The following is a 23,098-nucleotide window of genomic DNA, read 5'->3' on the forward strand; positions in this document are numbered from 1 at the left end:
CTCTTGATGGCCTACAGAGACCAGATGAAATGGGTTTTTAAAGTGAGCATGTAAAGCATTCTTGGATTTGCCTACCAGTCTGTTCTTTGTTAGTTGCAGTAAATTCTCAGCTGATTATTGGGGATGATATGGGACATGTAGAGCTGAATGTCTGTAAGTAGAATTTACCTTTTTTTGGGCGGGGTGGAGATTAACCCTAAACTAACATCCACCGCCAATCCTCCTCATTTTGCTAAGGAAGATTGGCCTTGAGCTAACATCTGTGCCTATCTTCCTCTATTTTATATGTGGGACACCTGCCACAGCATAGCTTAATAAGCAGTGTGTAGGTCCATGCCTGGAATCCGAACCAGTGCACCTCAGGCTGCTGAAGCAGAGCATGCAAACTTAACTGCTATGCCATTGGGCTGACCGCTTACCTTTTTTTTTTTTACAGCGTCAGTTTTTCTTTCAGTCATTTACCTTTTCCTTATAGAAGCAGAGTGAAGCATACTGCAGTTAGTTACATAATTTTTGGGACACAATAATCAAATATTGACAGGACCTTCTTCCAGTGGTTTTCTTTCCAGAAAATCGTAATTTTCATTGTTATTCTGTAGTCTTTGACTTGTTAGTACCATTCAGATTACCAGTGTCCTGTATTACTAATGCTTTTCTATGACGGTACGTCCGCCCTCATTGTGCTGTAGTCCAGAAGCCTTCCTCGAGTGTGAACTTTCAGTCTTCGTATGTGGGGTCAAGATGAATACTTGGCGTACGGAGTGGAAGAGGGAGTGTGTGCAGTGGCATCCTAACTGCTTCTGAACCAGGATTTTGACTCATTCTCCTGTTGTTAGCCTCCACTCTCACTTCCACACGCAGCTGCCCAGTGCCACGAGTTCTGAAGTTTTGGAGAGATTTAGAGTGCTGTGTTAGCTAGGCAGCTTTCTTCAGTTTCCCAACTCAATAACCACTCATACTTTCTAGCTTCTAAAATTTTGTTTTTGCTATTTTCTCTCTCAATCTCTTTGTTCTTGTGGAATTTTGCCTTAAAAATAATTCTTTTATTGTCATGTTAATGGAGTTTCAGGAGGGAGCATTTCTTGTGGTTTCACTGAAGAGCATTTTGATAAAAATTTCTGTTTTTCAAATAGTTTCGTAGTCTATTGGGGTTTTCTGTTTGCTAGTGGAGCAGCCTGGTCTTAAAGAACTATTCGTTTTTCTTCTTTGTCTTAATTCTCATTTTGGGTTGGGGGTTTAAAATGGAAATGAGTTGCAATCAGCTCTGATATTTTCCCTTTTCTTTTTGGATAACTTGTGCTAAAACATCAATAATGTTTAATTGATATAGGTAAAACACATCAGTGTGATATTTTTCTGTGTAAAAGTTATTTGCATTTAACCTTAGAGCACTTCATAATGTTACCACTTGATGGCACCAGAAAAATAAAAATCTTTGCTTCAAAATGAGAATTAAGGATGCATATCAGCAAATAACAAAAAATATATCACTTAATTAGTTACATTGTGATTATGGTAGTGAATTATTTCTCCACTAGAAATTGATACCAAACCTACTTAGACCTCTATCTTAAGGAATGTTACCATTTAAACATGTTTTTCCTTTTTGTTGTGTGCTTGTCTTTCTGAAACCACAATATCCATTCCTACCCTGGATTGTTTTGGTTTTTTTTTTTCTTTTTGATGAAGAAGATTGGATCTGCGCTAACATCTCTTGCCAGTCTTCCTTTGTTTTGCTTGAGGAAGATTGTCCCTAAGCTAACATCTGTGCCAGTCTTCCTCTGTTTTGTATGTGGGATGCTTCTACAGCATGGCTTGATGTGCAGTGTGTGGGTCCACACCTGGGATCCGAACCCATGAACCCTGGGCAACCAAAGTGGAGCACATGAACTTAACCACTATGCCACCAGGCTGGCCCCCCGGATTGGTTTTTATTGTTAATGTGCCATCAAATCCAAAAAGTTATTAGCCTTTTATTGTTTATTCATAACGTGACCAATTTTTATTTATACAAACCATGGGAATCATAATCACAGAATTCTAATTTTTAACCAATATGTAAAATAACCTCTGTTTCAGTCCTCATGGTTATACGTTTAACTATGTGTCAAATGTAATGTCAGAGCAGTACTTCTGGTCTGTGGATTGTGTTTACAAGTATACCAGTCAACACCTAACAGACACACGGACATTATTCTTTTTAAAAAAAATTTTTCCCCCAGTTTTATTGGGATATGATTGACATATAGCATTATATTAAAGGTATATATCATGATTTGATATATGTATATATTGTGAAATAATTACCACAGTAAGTTTAGTTAGCATGCATCACCTCACATAGTTAGAAATCTTTTTCCTTGTAGTGAGAACTTTTGAGGTCTACTCTCTTAGCAACTTTCAAATATATGATACAGTATTGTTAACTGTAGTCACATGTTGTACATTACATCCCCAGAACATATTAATCTTATAAATGGAAGTTCGTATCTTTTGACCATCCTCACCCATTTCACCTATCCCCCACCTCTTGCATCTGGCAACCACCGATCTGTTCTCTGTTTCTATGAGTTTGGTTCTTTTTAGATTTCACATATAAGTGAGAATGTACAGTATCTGTCTTTCTCTGTCTGAGTTATTTCCCTTAGCATAATGCCCTCAAGGTCCATCCATGGTGTCTCAAATGGCAGGATTTTCTTCATTTTTATGGTTGAATAATATCCCGTTAAATGTACGGTTATGTGTCACTTAACAGTGGGGATATTTTCTGAGAAATGCATCCTTGGGCAATTTCGTCATTGTGCGAACATCATAGAGTGTACTTACACAAACCTAGATGGTCTAGCCTGCTACACACCTAGGCTGTATGGTACTAATCTTAGGGGACTGCTGTCATATGTGGTCCATTGTTGACCTAATGTCGTTATGCGGTATGTGACTGCATATACCACATTTTCCTTATCCATTCATCCATTGATGGACCCTTAGGTTATTTTCGTGTCTTGGCTATTGTAAATAATGCTGTGATTAACATGGGAGTGCTGATATCTCTTCAAGATAGTGATTTTGTTTCCTTCAGATATATACCTAGAAGTGGAATTGTTAGATCATATGATAATTCTATTTTTAGTTTTTTGAGGAGCCTCCTTACTGTTTTCCATAGTGGCTGTACCAGTTTACATTCCCACCAACAGTATACAAGAGTTCCCTTTTCTCCACATCCTCGCCAACATTTCTTACCTCTTTTTGGTGAAAGCCAATTTAATAGGTGTGAGGTGGTATCGCATTGTGGTTTTGATTTGGATTTCCCTGATAATGATTGATATTAAGTACCTTTTCATGTACCTGAAATTTGACATTTGTATGTCGTCTTTGGGAGAATGTCTATTCAGTTTCTCTGCCCATTTTTTAATCAGATTGTTTTTTTTGATATTGAATTGTGTGAGTTCTTTGTATTTTAACCCCTTATCAGATATATGATTTGCAAATATTTCCTTTCATTTGGTAGGTTGCCTTTTCATTTTGTTGATGGTTTCCTTTTCTATGCAGAACTTTTTAGTTTGATATAGTCTCACTTATTTATTTTTGTTTTTGTTGCCTTTGCTTTTGGGGTCAAACCCAGAAAAATCATTGCCAAGAGCCATGTCAAGGAGCTTACTCTCCTGTGTTTTCTCCTAGGAATTTATGGTTTCAGGTCGTACATTCAAGTCTTTAATCCATTTTGAGTTGCTTTTGTGTGTGGTGTAAGATATAGGTCCAGTGTCATTCTTTTTCATGTGGCTGTCCATTTTTCCCAGCACAACTTACTGAAGAGACTATCCTTTCCGTAGTGTATATTTTTGGCTTCTTAGTCATGAATTGATTGACCATATATGGGTGGGTTTATTTCTGGGCTCTCTATTTTGTTCCTTTGGTCTATGTGTCTTTTTTATGCCCATACCATACTGTTTTGATTACTATACAATACTATACTATAGCTTTATAATATAGTTTGAAATCAGGAAATTTCATGCCTCCAGCTTTGTTCTTTTTTCTCAAGATTGCTTTGGCTTTTCAGGGTCTTTTGTGGTTCCATACAAATTTTAGGATTGTTTCTTCTACTTCTGTGAAAAATACCATTAGAATTTTGATGTAGATTGCATTGAATCTGTAGATAGCTTTGGGAAGTATGGACATGTAACAATATTACGTCTTCCAGTTCATGAGCATGGAATATATTTTCATTTATTTTTGTCTTCAATGAGTTATAATTTTCAGTGTACAGATCTTTCACCTCCTTGGTTAAATTTTTCCTTAGTATTTTATTCTTTTTGATGCAAACATAAATGGGATTGTTTTCTTAATTTCTCTTTCTGATAGTTCATTATTAGTATATAGAAACACAGCTGATTTTTGTATATTGATTTTGTATCCTGCAGCTTTACTGAATTTGTTTATTAGTTCTAACAGTTTTTGGGTGGAGTCTTTAGGGTTTTCTATGTGTAGTATCAGGTCATCTGCAAATAGAGACAGTTTTACTTCTTCTTTTCTGATTTAGATGCCTTTTATTTCTTTTTCTTGCCTAATTGCTCTGGCTAGGACTTCCAGTACTATGTTGAATAGAGTGACGAAAGTGGGCATCCTTGTTTTGTTCCTGATTTTAGAGGAAAACCTTTCAGCTTATCACTGTTGAATGTGATGTTGAGTATGATGGACATTATTCTTTAATTTGTGAGAAAATTGGAGGCTCTAGCTTACAAGCTGACTTGACGTTTATGAGCAGAAGAGATGTTTCCTTGGGGATAGTTTGTTCTAGTGTGGCAAAACTGTTATTGAAACATCACTATAACCAGTAATACCTATGAATCATTTTAATTTAACTCTTGCTGTGAGAATTGTGACCTGTGACCTTTGTTTGGACTGGCATGCTCCATGATAAAATAATATTTCTGGGTATTTAATAATCCAGAGAAAATAATTGTTCAGAGCTATATAGGAGTGCTTTATACAGGGATTCTTATGAGTTGGCAAATTTTGTTATCCTGAATACTATAGTCATCTTAAGTAAACTGTTCACCCTAGAGGAGTTTATCTGGGTTGTTTGTACATCTAATAAAGATGGCTCGATGTTTTTCTTACCTAACTGGTGTTTGCACAGCTGAGACTAGATGGCAAACACAATAGCAGCAGTTCTGCTTGCTCGTCTAGCAGAGAAGAAGCGTACCCTGATAGTAGTAACTTTGAATTCTCTTTTTGAACCCAACGCTTTACTTATTCCCTCAGTCTAGAAATGGCTCTTGAAATTAGGGTACTTTCTACTCTTCTAAGTCCTCAGGTCTTTGTGGATTTAAGATAAAAAATGCAAAAGTCAAGATTGAAGGAATCAACTTGAATCTTTGAAGAGAGTATTTCAGTACATATCCTTTCATTTCTGTCTTGTTTATGTAGTTCTGCAAGTGGCTCATATGATTAATCTGTATTCTCAGTGTGGGCTTATTGGAATAAATAGTTGTGATAATGTAGAGTGGCAAATACATGACATAAAGGTATGAATGAAATGTTTAAATAACATCAATAATATATTATCTATTACATACCTGTCACTGTACCAGAGATTTTTCTTAATGTTATTTTTAATCCTCAGAACGAGCTTATATGCTGAACTATGGCTGGTCATAATGGACTTTGTCTAAGGACACCAAAATTCAGAGGGTGCAAACATTTAATGTAATGATTCTAAAAGCTTGGCACCTAGTTAGCAAGAGTAATTATTTAAAACAGGAAGCTACCAGATGGCGAGCATTGTTAGTAACACCCATCTGTGGGCTACATTTTGAATTACAGAATTGATTTGAGAGCTGGTTTTGTTTAGTTTGTTCCAGGTGCCAACATTTCTGGTGTATTGTGTTTGTAAGGTAGATACTGTAATCCCCATTTTACAGGTGGAGAAAACTAAAACTTACATAAAGTAAGCAATTTGCTTAATGACACAAGCCAGTAAAGGTTTCAGCCAGGATTCAAATCTAGGTCTTTCTGAGTTCAAATCTTGTCTTCTTTCCACTATACCGTGCTACTTCTCACAGATTTCTCCCCCAGTTAGATTAGCTATTTGAAATGGAGAAACAACAAGTCTTCTCCAGTATCAAACATTTTAAACTTTCTTATTTTGAGTATTCATTCTTTTCCTTCTGCCCATTTGTTTGTTTGCTTATTCAACCATATATCCATCCAGTTGACCATTCAACCAACTTTTATTACTTCTATGTACCACGTACAGTGATAGTGATTACAAAATTTTTTGAAATAAAAATATAGAATAAAATTGAGTGATGAGCCTTCAGAATGAGATCTCATCTCTTCTCTTTGTTTCTATTTAAATCTCCTGCATAGACTATGAATCTTACAATGAAAAGAGCTCCTGGATGTTGTTGACATCTAATTTTTCTTTGATAATCTTGTTGATATTTTTGACCAGTGAGACTATTTCTGATGTTACTATTCAGCTAAGGTAAGCGATGCAAACAATCTTCTACAATTTTCAGTCCGGTAAATGGTATAATAAGCAATACCAAGCCATTTTTTTTTTAATAGTTTACCCCATCCCTGGGTACATGTGCTGGGCTCTCAGGCATATCCAGACATATTTCAAAAACTATGACCCAGTGTGCTGAGGTACTGTATCATTCTGGGTCTCTTACTGGGTCTTGACTATTCTTCCTCTTCCCACAATGAGGAAGAGAATTCCTGGAGAAACCACAAACCCATATATACTTCTAGATTGCCTTTGAGTCATTTAGACTAGCTCAGAATTGTGGGTTGGTTCTAGAACATGTCCAGGCGCTATGAATGTGGTTAGTCTCTGTGCACGCATAAGGATATATAGTCAACTGCTGTAAAAAGCAATTTTGGCCATTGATTTATTCCTTTGAGTGAGAGTTACTTAAATATTAGGAAACTCAAAGGATAAACTTGTCTGCTTTAGAATGGATAGATATATGAGAAAGGTAGTAAGTCTGTTTGATAAAGGGAAGCAAGTCAAATGATTTCTTATTGCTGAATTTCAGAAATGAAAATGTGTAAGTTTAAAAATAAAATTTATTTGACTTATTTATGGTGTTTGTTAACTCTGAAGATACTACAAAAATATTGTCTAGCCTACTTTATCTAAAAGGGATTGCCTAATTCAGTACAAAGTATGGTATAGTATAAGACTGATAAGACCAAAAGCTGTATTTTTAATATGCAATGGTGGTATGATATTCTTGTGTTTCAATGCACTGACTCCCAGCTTTTTTGATTTAGGATCCCTTTTGAGAACTTTGTTCTTCTTTCTCAATAGTGTTTTGTCTATTTGGGTCCCCTTACAACTCTATATAAATTTGAAAATCACCTTTTCTTTCTTTTTTTTTTTATTGTGGTATAATTGACATTTTGTTTTTAATTAATTTTTTAAATCAGCTTTTTAATTTTTGCAAAAAGGCTGTTGGAATTTTGATAGCGATTGCATTGTCTGTAAGTAAATTTGGGGAGTACTGCCATCTTAACGATATTAAGTCTTCTAATCCATGAACACAGGATATCTTTCCATTTATTTAGATCTTTTTTAATTTCTGTCAGCAGTGTTTTGTAGTTTTCAGTGTATGAGTCTTTCACCTCCTTGGTTAAATCTATTCCTAGGTATTTATTCTTTTAATGCTATTGTAAATGTAATTCTTTCAAAAATTTTCTTTTTGGATTGCTCATTCCTGGTAGATAGAAACAGAAGTGATTTTTGTATGTTTATTTTATATCTGGCAACTTGCTAAATTTGTTTATTAGCTCTAGTAGCTTTTTTTGGTGGATTCTTTGGGATTTCTATATATAGGATTATGTTATCTGTGAATGAATATAGTTTTTACTTGTTCCTTTTCAATATGGATACCTTTTTATTTCTTTTTCTTACCTAGTGCTCTGGCTAGAAGTTCCAGTACAATGTTTAATAGCATTGGGAAAGTGGTCATTCTTGTCTTATTCTGAATCCTAGAGGGAAAGGTTTTAGTCTTTGACAATTGAATACGATGTTACTTATTGGTTTTTCATAGATGCCTTTTATCACGTTGAAGAAGTTTCCTTCTATTCCTAGTTTTCTGGATGGTTTTATCGTGAAAGAGTGTTGGATTCTCTCAAATGCTTTTTCTGCATCAATTGAGGTGATCATTTTTTCCCCCCTTCATTCTGTTAATGTGGTGTATTATGTTGCTTTTCTTATGTTAAACCACCCTTGCATTCCTGGGATAAATCCCATTTGCAACAGAGATTTTTATCTTAGATTTAAACCCTGATGAAGCACATGAACTGAACAGCCTAACTATAGGATGTGAGAGGAGTGGATCAAAATGAGGAAGGGTTATTAGGCAGACACAAACAGAACAAATTGGAATGTCATTCTCTACTGACCCTTTCTGACCCCACAGTGACACTTAATATGCTTTCTCCCGCTTCCTGTTAGAAAAATGGTTGTTCATATGTTTTCTCTTATATGTTTCTTAGACTGTAATTCTCTAGAGAACTCCATGATATCTATTCTTTTTACTTGTGATTAAGTTGTAATTAAATATATAGAAAAGCGCATATCATAAGTACGTAGCTTGATGTATTTTAACACACGGAGCACGCCCATCTAACTGGCACCTGGATCAAGAAGCAGAACATGACCCATACGCTAGAAACTTCCTCAGGTTCCTTTCCAATTACTACCTCTCCAAAGGTACTGCCCTGTTTCTACCAGTGCTGATTGCATGAGGTTTGCCTTTTTCTGTCCTTAGTCCTTACGAGGGCAGAGTTTTAGTTTCTGTCCTTTTCTGTCCATTCACCCCTCCTCTGTGCAATATTTTATGCATGGTGATGAGGCGAGGGGTTGGTGTCTTGTTTCTCTTTTTCTGTAGGATCCTTACCTTTCTCCTCTCATTTCCATCTCTCCCTTCACCCCTTCATTGTCATGTCTTCAATATGTGGCATCCTTTTTTATATATCTGATTCTTCCCAAGAAGAAAAGCTTTACCAAAGCTCTCACTTTTAGTTCCACTCACTTGTTTATAGCCTGTGCTTTGAACTACGAAGTCCCAACCTGTGTTTAGTATTTTGGCATTTAATTGGACTGTCTCTCTCTGGGGGTATTTTTTTTTTTTTTTTTGATTCTGTGCTTTGGTGTAAATCCTGTGTACCCCTCTAGACATCTCTTAAGCTTTTCCTCCCACAGTTTCCACATTCACAGGCCTGCAATCGTGAGGCCCTGGGAGCTCTGTTGTGATGTGGTTTATTTCCCTATTTATAGATAATCCAAAGATCATAGTATTCTTCATTTCTTAGTAATGCTGAAGATAATGGATCATATGTGGTTTTATTTGCTCTTTTGATTTTTTGTTTGTTTTTTGAGAGGTTATGTGGATAGGTTTGAAATTGGGTGACTGCCCTTTTCCTCCTGACCTGAGATTCCACACTGATTGGTTTTTTGAATGTTCAACAACCTTTGCATTTCTGAATTAAACTTACTTGGTTGTGATCTGTATCTTTTGTGATCTATATATCACTGAACTTGGTTGCTATTACTGAAGATTTATGTGTGTATTTTTATTTTTCGTATTTATCTATATCTATATACACACATACAAATATATATATATTTACTGAATTTAAAAATAAATTATAGATATCATGGCTTTGACCCATAACTAGTATATGTCTCCAGAAAATAAGATCATTTTTCTACATATCTGCAATGCAAGTATCATACTTAAATTTAAGAACAGTTCCAGGAGAAGGGTTTTAATACTACATTCTGTTTCTTTAAAAGATATCCAACTGTGGAAATTGTATATATTTCTTTTAGCAACTTGGGTAAATTGTATTTTTCAAAGAATTTGCCTATTTCATACAAACAGACAAATTTATCTATCTCTGCTCCTTTGCTGTATTTTAGTTTTTAAATTGAAATATAATTGTCATATAACATTATATTAGTTTCAGGTGTACAACCTAATGATTTGATATATGTATATATTGTGAAATGATCACCATACTAAATCTTGTTAACATCCATCACCACATAGTTACACATTTTTTAAATTGAATTCATAATAGTTTACAACATCAAAATGAAATTTGTCATACATTATTATTTGTCACCATATAAACGTGCCCTTTCACCCCATGTGTCCACCTCCCAACCCTCTTCCCCTCTGGTAACCACTAATCTGTTCTCTTTGTCCGTGTATTAATTTATCTTCTACGTATGAGTGAAATCATATGGTGTTGTCTTTCTCTATATGGCTTATTTTGCTTAACATAATACCCTCAGGGTCCATCCATGTTGTTGTGAATGGGACGATTTTGTCTTTTTATGGCTGAGTAGTATTCCATTGTATATGTATACCACGTCTTCTTTATCCAGTCATCAGTTGATGGGTGCTTGGGTTGCTTCCACTTCTTGGCTATAGTGAATAATGCTGCAATGAACATAAAGGTACATAAGTCTCTTTGAATTGTTTATTTCAGGTTCTTTGGATAAATACCAAGTAGTGGGATAGCTGGGTCATATGGTATTTCTATTTTTAATTTTTTGAGAACTCTCCATACTGTTTTCCATAGTGGCTGCACCAGTTTGCATTCCTACCAGCAGTGTATGAGGGTTCCTTTATCTCCACATCCTCTCCAACAATTGTTATTTTTGTCTTGGTGATTATAGCCATTTTCACGAGTGTAAGATGATATTTTAGTGTAGTTTTGATGTACTTCCCTGATGATTAGTGATGTTGAACATCTTTTCACATGCTTATTGGCCATCTGTGTATCTTCTTTGGAGAAATGTTCATATCCTCTCCCCATTTTTTGATTAGGTTCTTTGTTTTTTGTTGTTGAGTTGTATGAGTTCTTTATATATTTTGGAGATTAACCGCTTGTTGGATATATGATTTGCAATTATTTTCTGCCAGTTGGTGGGCTGTCTTTTCGTTTTGTTCGTGGTTTCTTTTGCCTTGCAGAAGCTCTTTAGTCTGATGAAGTCCCACTTGTTTATTTTTTCGTTTGTTTCCCTTGTCTGAGTAGACGTAGTATTTGAAAAGATCCTTCTAAGACTGATGTCAGAGAGTGTACTGCCTATATTTTATTCTAGGAGTTTTATGGTTTCAGTTCTTGCCTTCAAGTCTTTAATCCATTGTGAGTTAATTTTTGTGTATGGCGAAAGATAATGGTCTACTTTCATTCTTTTGCATGTGGCTTTCCAGTTTTCCCAACACCATTTATTAAGGAGACTTTCCTTTCTCCATTGTATGTTCTTAGCTCCTTTGTTGAAGATTAGCTGTCCGTAGATGTGTGATTTTATTTCTGGGCTTTCAATTCTGTTGCATTGATCTGTGTATCTGTTTTTGTATCAGTACCACGCTGTTTTGATTACTACAGCTTTGTAGTGTATTTTGAAGTCAGGGATTTTGAAGTCAGGGATTTTGATGCCTCTAGTTTTGTGCTTTTTTTCTCAGGATTGCTTTAGCTATTTGGGGTCTTTTATTGCCCCATATGAATTTTAGGATTCTTTGTTGTATTTCTGTGAAGAATGTCATTGGGATTCTGATTGGGATTGCATTGAATTGGTAGTATTTAGAATCTCTAAATAATACCATCTTTAGGTAGTATTGACATTTTAACTATTTTCAGCCAATCCATGAGCATGGAATATCTTTCCATTTCTTTATGTCATCATTGATTTCTTTCAGTAATGTCTTATAGTTTTCATTGTATAGGTCTTTTCACCTCCTTGGCTAAATTTATTCCTAGGTATTTTATTCTTTTTGTAGTAAGTAAATGGGTTTGTATTATTGAGTTTTCTTTCTGTTAGTTTGTTATTAGAGTATAGAAATGCAACTGATTTTTGTAAGTTGATTTTGTAGTCTGCAACTTTGCTGTAGTAGTTGGTTATTTCTAATAGTTTTCTGATGGATTCTTTAGGGTTTTCTATGTATAAAATCATGTAATCTGCAAACAGTGAGAGTTTCACTTCTTCCTTGCCAATTTGGATACCTTTTATTTCTTTTTCTTGCCTAATAGCTCTGGCCAAAACCTCCAGTACTTTGTTGAATAAGAGTGGTGAGCTGGACACCCTTGTCTCGTTCCTGTTCTAAGAGGGATGGCTTTCAGTTTTTCACCATTGAGTATGATGTTGGCTGTGGGTTTGCCATATATGGCCTTTATTATGTTTGAGGTACTTTACTTCTATACCCATTTATTTATACTCATTTTATTGAGAGTTTTCATCATAATGCATCAAATGCTTGCTCAGTGTATATTGAGATGATCATGTGGTTTTTATTCCTCATTTTGTTAATGTGGTGTATCACATTGATTGATTTGTGGATGTTGACCCATCCCTGTGTCTCTGGTATTAATCTTACTTGATCATCGTGTATGATCTTTTTAATGTATTGCTGTATTTGGTTTGCCAATATTCTGTTGAGGATTTTTGCATCTATGTTCATCAGTGATATTGGCCTGTAATTTTCTGTCTTTATGTTATCCTTATCTGTCTCTGGGATCAGGGTGATATTGGCCTCATAGAATGTGTTAGGAAGTGTTCTGTCATCTTGCTCACTCACAGCTGCTTTTCTATTGTATGTGCAGGTGCTCTGGCTGGCTGGCTGAGTTGGAGTGCTGGGTGGGAAGAAGGGGCACTTTGTTTCACATGTGTAATCCCAGAGGCGTTCTCACTGTGCCCTTTCTATTTACTCTCCTAGGGTGCTGGCTTGATGAAGACACCCCTGCAATAGCTTAGGCACCTCCATGTTGGGCTTTCCCTTGCGCTGTGAGGGAACTTGGAGAGCAGAAGTGTTCCTAGAGAGGGCTGCCCTCCCTGCTCTCCTCTTAGAGCTGTGCATGGTCCCAGGCTCTGGGTTGTTGCCATTGGGGGAGGGAGAGATGATCTCCTTGTCTCTGTGCACTTTTTGGCAGCCCAGCACCTCCACCTTCAGACATATGGCTGCATAGGTCTCTCAGACGTCTTTTGTGTTGTGTGAATGTCCTCTGTTGGTATATGAATGTCCTTTTCGTTGTATCTTTGGGGGAGAGTCTAAGGGAAGAGCTCATTTTGTCATGATGCTGACATCACTCCTAGTTAACAAAACTTTTTTTCTTGTGATGAGAATTTTTAAGATCTGCTCTTTTAGCAACTTTCAAATATACAGTACAGTATTATTAACTATAGTCACCATGTTGTACATTACACCCCCAGGACTTATTCATTTTTAACTGGAACTCTGTACCATTAGACCCCTGTTTCCCATTTAACCCACTTGCTACCTTCTGTTTCTGGCAACCACCAATTTGTTCTCCAAACCTATGAGCTTATTTTTTTACCCCACATATAAGTGAGATCATATGGTATTTGTCTTTGTCTTTCTGACTTATTTTACTTAGTGTAATACCCTCAAGTTCTGTCCATGTTGCAAATGGCAGAATTTCCTTCTTTTTTATGGCTGAATAATATTCCTGTGTGTGTGTGTGTGTGTGTGTGTGTGTGTGTGTGTGTGTGTGTGTATACCACATTTTCTTTATCCATTCACTCTTCACTGGGCACTTAGATTGTTTCTATGTCCTGACTATTGTCTATAAGGCTGCAATGAACTTGATGGGGTGGTGGTGGAGATATCTTTCTGAGCAAATGTTTTAGTTGTCTTTGGATAAATATCCACAAGTAGAATAGTTGGATCATATGGTAGTTACATTTTTAATTTTTTGAGGAGCCTCCATACTGTTTTCCATAACAGCTGCATCAATTTACATTCACACCAGCATTGTAAAAGGGTTCTTTTTTCTCCATATCCTCACCAACACTTCTCTCTTGTCTTTTTGATGATAGCCATTCTAACAGATGTGAGGTGATTTTTCATTGTGATTTTGATTTGCATTTCCCTGAGGATGAGTGATGAGCACCTTTTCATGTACCTGTTGGCTGTCTGTATGTCTTCTTTGGAAAAATGTCTGTAAGATCCTCTGCCTATTTTTTAATTACACTGTTTATTTTTTACTATTGAGTTATGTGAGTTCTTTATGTATTTTGGATATTAACCCTTTATCAGATATATGATTTGCAGATATTTTCTTCCATTTGGTAGGTTGCCTTTTCATTTTGTTGATGGTTTCAGTTGCTTTGCAGAAGCTTTTTAGTTTGGTGTAGTTGCACTTGTTTATTTTTTGCTTTTGTTGCCTTTGCTTTTGGTGTCAAATCCTCAAATTTATTGATTATAGAATTATTCCTAGTATCGTTTTGTGTTTTTTGATAGCTATTGGATCTTTCCTGATATTGGTAATTTGTTATATTTTCTTAATCGGCCCTATTAGGGATTTATCAGTTTTATTAATGTTCAAAAGAATCAACATTTCTTTATTTTTTTAATACTATTGCAGGTTAGTTTTCTATTTTATGAATTTCTGTTCTTTTAGTTCCCTTCTTCTCAGGTCTTGCTATTCTTTATTTTTTGAGTTAGGATCTTGCGTCTTTGAGTTTTGGCCTTTTGTTCTATATATGTTTAAGATTATAAATTTCCTGGTAAGTACTGCTTTAGGTACATTCTGTAGGTTTGGATATGTCATATCTTCATTATTATCAGTTCAAAATAGTTTCTATTTTTATTTTATTTTAAAGTTTTAATATTTTCTTTGCTGACGAAGATTCATGCTGAGCTAACATCTGCTGCTAATCTTCCTCTTTTTTTTCATATGTTCACTGCTGCCACAGCATGGCCACTGACAGACGAGTGGTGTAGGTCTGTGCCCAGGAACCAAACCCAGGCCGCCGAAGCAGAGCACGCTGAACTGAACCAATAGGCCCTTGGGGCTGGCCCTTCTGTTTTAATTTTTTTATTTATCCCATTTTATTAGTTTTCTATTGCAGCTGTAACAAATTACCACAAACTTACAACACAAGTCTATTATTTTATGATTCTGCAGGTTAGAAATCTGACGTGAGTCTCATTGGACCAAAATGACTGTGTGGGCAGACTGTATTCCTTTCCAGAGACTCTAGGGGAGAATCTGTTTCCCTGCCTTTTCCATCTTCTAGGGGCCACCTGCATGCCTTCCTCCATCTTCAAAGCCAGCAATGTTGTCTTTCTCTCACATCTCCCATAGGTACAACTCACTCTGATCCTCAGCAAGGAAAGGTTTTCTGATTTTAAGGATCCCTGTGATTTGGTTGGGCCCACCCTGTTAATCCAGGATAAACGCCCTATCTCCAGATTCTTAACCTTAATCACATTTGTCAAGTTGCTTTAACCAAGTAAAGTATAATATATTCACAGCTTCCTGGGTGAGGATCTGGACATCTTTAGGAGTCCATTAGTCTCTTTCTCTGTCTGACTTACTTCACTTAGCAAAATGCCCTCAAAGTCCCATGAATTACTTCTAAGCAATATACTTCTAAGTCCATGATAAGTAGGCTATTTAATTTCCCAGCAGTTGAGATTTTTCTAATTATCTTTTTGTTACTGATTTCTATCTTAATTCCATGTTGTTTAAAGAAGTTTGAATGATTTCATTTTTTTGAAAGTTGTTAAGGCTCTCTTTATGGCCAAGCTGTCCTGCCTATTTAATCATTTTAATTGGGGCCTTGAAATGGGGATGCTTGATACATTCAAAAAATTGCTTGGTGGTTTCATGATAGTTTTTATAAGATGGCTATCTTCTCTATGTTTGTAGGGCATTTTCTTTTTTTTTTTCTCTTGAAGAAGATTGACCCTGAGCTAACATCTGTTGCCAATCCTCCTTTTTCTGCTTGAGGAAGATTGGCTTTGAGCTAACATCTGTGCCAGTCTTCCTCTATTTTGTATGTGGGATGCCCCCACAGCATGGCTTGATGAGCGGTGTGTAGGTCTGTGCCTGGTATCCAAACCTGCAAACCCTGGGCCGCCAAAGTGGAGCGTGTGGACTTAACCACTACACCACCAGGCCGGCCCCCATTTTCTTACCTTTTAGTAGTCTCTGCCTTATTTTTAGTAGTTAACCAAACATTATAGAACAGTCATAAGTACTTATGATTAAATTGATTTTCCAACTATATGAGATGTCATTAAATTATTCTCTGATTAATAGAACCATGCCTGTTTTACTGGCTGTGGGTGAAAAAGCTAACAAATATAATAAAATCTTGCTCTAAAATAGTTATCTTAAATGAGTGCAGATCAGTAATAACCTCTTCCTGTACAAAAGAAAAGCACACTGTAGGACAAAAACAGTGAAGACTTTGAGTACCCAAGGAAAGATAAAATTAGAGATTAGAAACAAAGAACTCCAAATTGGATTTTTTTTAGTTGATTGGTCTCGTACTTGGATAGGGAACAATGTCCTGACTTGCACTGTTAATAAAACGCCTGTCTTTACCCAAGCAACAAGAAGCAGGATTAGAAAAATGAATAATGAGAGGGGGCAAAGATGTGACATGTCAGTATATGGTAATAATCCATTTAAATGAAGTGGTTCAGTAATATAGATCATAGACTGTTGAATTTGCATTATGTGATCTAACAAGTTGGGTCAATTTATAGTCTCATTCAACAAAACATTAATGGATGACTACTATACTCACTAAAATCAATGAGGAGCTTATAAGTTATCAGAGGAGAGAGTGTGGTAAACAGTTTAATAAGTGCCATTACTTTGTACTTTCCTAGTCTTCAAGTTACTTATTAACCCTTCTAGATGCCTGACCTACCCACTTTTTCTCTCTAGCATTTCTCAGCTGTCCTCCATTTCTCTATTTATCTTAGTTTTCATGATGCATCATTTTAAAAAGTCTTTTGGCAGATACCTTAATCTTGCTTCTGATGTTCTATCACATTTATGTGGCAAAATCCCAGCCCTGGATTAATTTATCCATTTGTCTTGGAGTATCCATGAGTTTTCCTTATTTCTTGCTTACAGAGGCAGACACCTGGGCCAACTGAGTGCCAGTGGAAGAAACTGCACGCTCTGGACAAATTGATAACCAAAATAAATTCATTGTTGCCAATCTTAACTCGGCCTTTATTAGTATTACTTATCCTTATTGTTCTTTTGTTAACTCATGTGTATACAATCTGCAGTGACTATTTCATACAACCTCAGCTTTCCTAAATCTCTTCTATTATTCCAATGACACCACACTTTTCTTACTTTAATAATTCTTGGGTTGACCTTTCTAAGTCTACTTTGCCAGCTCCTTCTTCCCCACTTGACCTTTAAATATTGAAGTTTATTGAGACTTGGTTGTGAACCTTCTTAGGCTCCTTACCTTACCTTCTTAGGTGATTTCAGCATTATATAATTGTATTAACTATCTCTAATAACACTGTATAGTAGAAATATAATGTAAGACATATGTAATTTAAAATTTTCCAGTAGCCACATTAAAACTAAGACTTCCACTGCTGGCCAAGGTGGGTAATGGGGACTGTATCCACCTTCCTTCCTGAAGCAACTGAAAGACCAGACAAAATGTATGTAACATGGTTTTCAAGACATTGGACGTTAGGCAGTGAAGGACAGTGGTTTCTGAGAGACAGGAAACAAAGGAAGTGAGTCTCATGATTATCCAGCTTACTGTTTTGAGTTTCCAGGCTGTGGTTCAGGAAGAGGGAAGCCAGCTGGATCATGGCAAACTCCAAGTTGAAGAGATGGAGCTGTGACTCCAGGAAGACCAAAGCTAGAGTTTTCAGTTAGAGCTTGCAGGACCATTGGCTAATGTCTAGTGTTTTATGAAGAGAGGAGATGGCTGTACAGAAATTTGCAGAGTGTCCTCTGGAATATTCAGCAGAGTACTGATTAGTGCATAGATGTGGAGAAACTACCCAAGACCAGGGAAAGATTCAGCGAAAGGATAGGGGAAACATTCTGGACACTCACCCAGCGGTGAGAGTAGTGTCTATTCCTGACAGTAGTCTCAAAAACCTCAATCATGGGGCACTGACTAGAATACGCAGAAGAGTCTTGCCCCAGTAGTGTGGAGTAACAGTTAGCTCTAGGCCCACCCTAACAAATCGTAGAAGCAAGAATCAGAAGGATCAGACTGCTTCCAAGAAACCTAACTATCTCACAATGAAGCCCAATATTTGTAGGAATTAGAAAAATATTCACCATATGATATAGTAAAATTCACAATGTCTGGCATCTAATAAAAAATTACCATTCATTCAAAGAACCAGCAAAAATATGACCCATAGGGAGGAAAAAAATGAATCAATCAAAATGTACTCTGAAGTGACAGATGTTAGAATTATCAGACAAGGACTTTAAAACTTATTATAAGAGTATTCATTATGCTCAAAGAGTTAAGTAGAAAAATGGAAGATTTTAAAAAGACCCGTATTGAACTTCTGGAGATGAAAGCTATATTATCAGAAATGAAAAATACAAGGAATGGGATTAGTGGCAGATTAGATACTACAGAAGAAAGGATTAATGAACTGGAGGACATGGCAATAGAAGTTATCCAAAATGAAACACAAGGATTCATAAATAAAGCAAAAATTAATATAGTATCAGTAAGCAATGGAACAACTTCTCTCCATGTAATTGTAACCCCTGAAAAGGGAGGGGGAAAATTATTTGAATAAATAATGCCTGAAACTTTTCCAAATTTGATAAAAGCATTCTACGGGTCCAAGAAGCCCAACCCAGCCCGAGAATAAGAAACATGAAAACTACACCAAGACACATTATAATCAAATTACTCAAAATCAGTGATAAAGAGAAAATCTTGACATTAAAAACAGGCAGAAAGAAAAGACATATATTGAAGAACAAAGATAAGAATGATGTCAGATTTCTTGTCAGAAACAATGCAAACAAGAAGACAATTGATTAACATCTTTAACATATGGAAAGGAAAAAAACCCTATCAACTGGGAATTCTATACCCAGTGAAAATATATTTAAAAAATGAAGGCATAATAAAGAATTATTAATTGAGAGTGATGGATATGTTTGTTATTTCGATGGTAGTGTCTTCTCTCTTTTTCTTGGTTGCTCTAGCTAAATGTTTGTCAGTTTTGTTGATCCCTTTAGAGAACCAACTTTTGATTCATTTGTGTTTTCTATATTTTTTTTATGTTCTATGTCATTGGTTTCTCTTCCTTCCTCTGCCTTCTTTTTGTGTAATTTGCTCTTCATTTTCTTTTTTTTGAGGAAGATTAGCCCTGAGTTAACATCTGCTGCCAATCCTCCTCTTTTTGCTGAGGAAGACTGGCCCTGAGCTAACATCTATGCCCATCTTCCTCTACTTTATACGTGGGATGCCTACCACAGCATGGCTTGCCAAGCGGTGCCATGTCTGTACCTGGGATCTGAACCGACCGGTGAACCCCGGGCCACCAAAGCAGAACATGTGAACCTAACTGCTGTGCCACTGGGCCAGCCCCTGCTCTTCATTTTTTAGATCTCATATCAAGAGTTGGAAGCTTAGGTTATTAATTTGAGATCTTCTTTTCAATATAGGTGTTTAAAGCTATGAAGTCCTTCTAAGCACTGCTTTCACCGTATCCCGTAAGTTTTGATATGTCATTTACATTTTCATTTAGCTTGAAGTGCTCTCCAGTTTCCAGTGTGGTTTCCTCATTGACCTGTGTGTTACTTAGACATATATTTTTCATTTTCAAGTAGTTGTGAATTCTGCAAATTTTCTTTTGTTGTCAATTTGTAGTTTAATTCTGTTGTGGTTGATGAATATAGTTCATATGATTTAAATTATTTTAAATTTATTGAGACTTCTTTTGTGGCTTATCACATGATCTCTCTTGGAGAATGTTGTATGTGCACTTGTAAAGAATGTGTATTCTGGTGTTGAGTGGAATATTCTGTAGGTATTGGTTAATTCAGGTTGGTTGATGTTGTTACTCAAGTATTCTACGTCATTGCTGATTTTCTGGCCTCATTTCCCTTTTTGTCCCCCTATTTCTTGTAAGGCAGTCTACTTGCAACAAATTCTCTAAATGTTTATGTGGGAATATTTATTTTGCCTTTTTTGTTGAAAGATAGTTTTTCTGCAGTTTGTTTTCTTGGTTGACAGTGTTTTTTCCTTGTCTGCCTTTTGAATGTGCCATCCCATGGCCTTCTGGTTTCCATTTTCCTGATAATAAGTCAGTTATTAATCTTGTTACGATTCCCTGGTACATGATGAGTAGTGTTTATCTTTTGTTGCTTTTAAGATTTTCTCTTTTGGCTTTTGACAGTTTGGCTATTATGGGTTTAGGTGTGGATCTCCTCGAGTTTATCCTTTTTAGTGTTTGTTTCCTTGGTATTTGATGACTTTCTTGGATATGTAGATCAGTGTTCATCAAATTTGGGAAGTTTTCATTTATTATTTCTTCAAATATTTTTCCTGCCTCCCCCCCCAGCCCCCCATTCTCTTCTGTTTCTTGGACTGCATTATGTGCCTATTAGTGTGCTTTATGGTTTCTACAGGTGTCTGAATTTGTGTCTTCCCCCTTTATTGTTTAATTTTATTCAGACTGGATAATGTCTGCTTATCTGTCTTCAGATTTGCTGATTCTTATTTCTGTAAGCTCAATGTGCTATGGAGTACTTTTTAACTCTAGATTTTCTATTATTTTCTTTTTTACAAGTTCTGTGTTTTTATTGTTAAATCTGTATTTGATGATTTATTGTCTTTGTACTTTAATTCCTTAAACATGGTTTCTTTTAGTTCTTTGAACTTATTTATAACAGTTGTTTTGAAATGTTTGCCTGCTAAGATTTACGTACAAATCCCCTCAGAGACAGTTTTTTTTTCCTGTTTTTTCTCCACAAACACTCCTTGTACACAGTTGTATATCTTAGTTGCAGGTCCTTCTAGTTGTGGGATGTGGGAATGCCGCCTCAATGTGGCCTGACGAGCGATGCCATGTCTGCACCCAGGATCCAAACCCTGGGCCACCGCAGCGGAGCGCGCGAAGTTAACCACTCAGCCACGGGGCTGGCCCCAGAGCCAGTTTTTATTGACTGCTTTTTTTTCTTGTTTATGGGCCATACTTTTCCTGTTTCTTTGTATGTCTTATATTTTTTGCTGAAAACTTGACATTTTAGATAGTATAGCAACTCTAGATTATACCCCTCCTCCCCCCATTTTCTCAGGTCGGTTGTTGTTGCTATGTTTTTGTTTTGTGGTCAACCAGTGATTGTTTAGAGATTGTGGTTAAACTGTGTGAATCAGTGAGGCTGCTACCATTTGCTGAGAGTGTCTGTGTATGGGTTAGGGCATTCAAAATTCGATCAGTTTATAAGTCTGTCCTGGCTTTTACTTTCTGCTTGTGCAAGGCTTCCCATTCACCAGGAATGCGTGGATAGCTGGGGCCCTCTGTGGTCTCTTCTGTGCTTGTGTGTAACTTTCAAGATCCCCAAGAATATGTGGGAGCTTATCAGAGCACACTATGACTATCTTATTCTGCAGATTTCCCTGTTAAATATTTAGTTGTCTGTTGTTCGTCATTCATTGCTGTTGGTTTCAATCGCATGGAGCTTTTCAGTGGAGATCCAAATCATACTAGTCCTCTCCAGCAGCAGGAAGGCTGTTGATCCTCACACCTACTGTTGTGTTGTACTAGGGGTTGGGAAGGAGTAGCTCCACGTTAAAACATTATTGTGTCTCTTATTGCAGTTTACTACTTTTTCTTATGTAAATATTTCTCAATTTGTTATATATCTCTAGTCAATTTCCAGAATTGTTCTTTTGATAATTTTGACCAGTTTTGTCTGGGGAAAGGTCTGCTGAGCTTTTCATTCTGAGATTCTGGAAGTCCCACCTTCCATCACCACTTTTATAACTGTTTATTTTGCTCCTGCTCTCACTTGATTCTAATCCATTCTTTCTCTACCAATAGCCTGAGTGATATTTTGAAAATGGAGTCTGATCATGTCACTTTCTTGGATTAAACCTGTTGCTTTGAGGCTAAAACACAAAGATATTACAGTCTACAAGGCTATGAATGATTTGGCTTCTGCCTCTCTCTGCAGGCTCATCTTTATCCCTCCTCTGCACTTGTTCTCTTTTGGCCACAGGGCCTTCTTTTACCTCTGGAAGGCACCAAGGTCCTTCCCATGTTAGAGCTTTCATAGAAGCGGTGCTCCATTTGAGTGCTTTACTGTGCTTCTTCAATTGATATCTTCTCCTTGTCCATCAGGTCTCAGTTTTCCTGACATTTCCTCAAGGAAGCCTTTCCTCAGCTCTGTTCAGACCAGAATGGATTTCCTCAACTTCGTCGTCATTGCACACTGTTTTGCTTCAGTACTTAGCATATTTACAATGAAATATATATTTGTGAAATTATTTGTTGAATTAATATCTCTTTATTTACTTGTAATGTCTTTGAAGGCAAGGCATTTTCTCATTCCTTATTGTATCTTCCAGCTTAGTGCCTGTTACATAGGAAATTCTCAATAATATATGAATGAGAATGATTCTATAGATACATATGAATGGGCACTTGACCAGGGGAAGGAGAAAGCCTATAGGGACAGCTTTGGAGGAGGTGATAAATAAGTTGAATCCTAAAGTATGTGTTGTAAACAGCCAGTATGCATTTAAGGTAGCTTCTGAAAATATCAGTAGGTTTAAAATGCCTCCTGTCTGGTATTGCACAGTCATTAGTATATTTGTCCCAAAGGTTTGACAATGTATAGAATTCAACCATTTGAAATGGCATTAATTATATGCATTATTACATTTATATTTGTAGCTATATATGTAGTGGAACTCACTACTGGGACTTCTTGCTAATCTGACCCTGAGTTTGATTTCTAGCTTTAATAGTAAGCTTCTGTCTTGTTCCCTTTCCTTGTCTTGGTCATGTGTTTCCTATTCCAGCATCCTTGGAACTAGAGCTCTGTTCTCTTTGGATAAGACCCAACCCCAAATTCTCCAAAATAGGCATTTGACCCAAAACTCAAGCTTGGCAGCTGGGAAGCTGTCATTTGATTTGCTATAATACCTTTCTTAGGTTTTTTGGAAACAAGGTGGGGATGGAAAGACACCTATAGCGTATCCCTGTAGCTGATTAGACACCTGTAGCACATCCCCATAGCTGATGTATTTCACAGTAGCTAATGTTCAAGGAAAGAATGGAGTAGC

General features: G+C 36.5%; 1 protein-coding gene across 9 annotated transcripts in view; it reads left to right on the forward strand.

The window, feature by feature from the left end:
• Positions 1-23,098, forward strand: part of RPS6KC1 (ribosomal protein S6 kinase C1) — a 168,799-nt gene that overhangs the window by 61,845 nt on the left and 83,856 nt on the right. For 2 of the 9 annotated variants that reach the window (XM_070496938.1, XM_014834850.3), the window contains exon 2: positions 19,471-19,518. The exons of the other annotated variants lie outside the window; for them this stretch is intronic. The gene's annotated coding sequence lies outside the window, so the exon portion shown is untranslated. The remainder of the gene's footprint in view (positions 1-19,470; positions 19,519-23,098) is intronic. 9 annotated transcript variants of the gene reach the window in all.

This window comes from Equus asinus, chromosome 25 (genome assembly GCF_041296235.1).
Source record: "Equus asinus isolate D_3611 breed Donkey chromosome 25, EquAss-T2T_v2, whole genome shotgun sequence".
NCBI classification, from domain to species: Eukaryota; Metazoa; Chordata; class Mammalia; order Perissodactyla; family Equidae; genus Equus; species Equus asinus.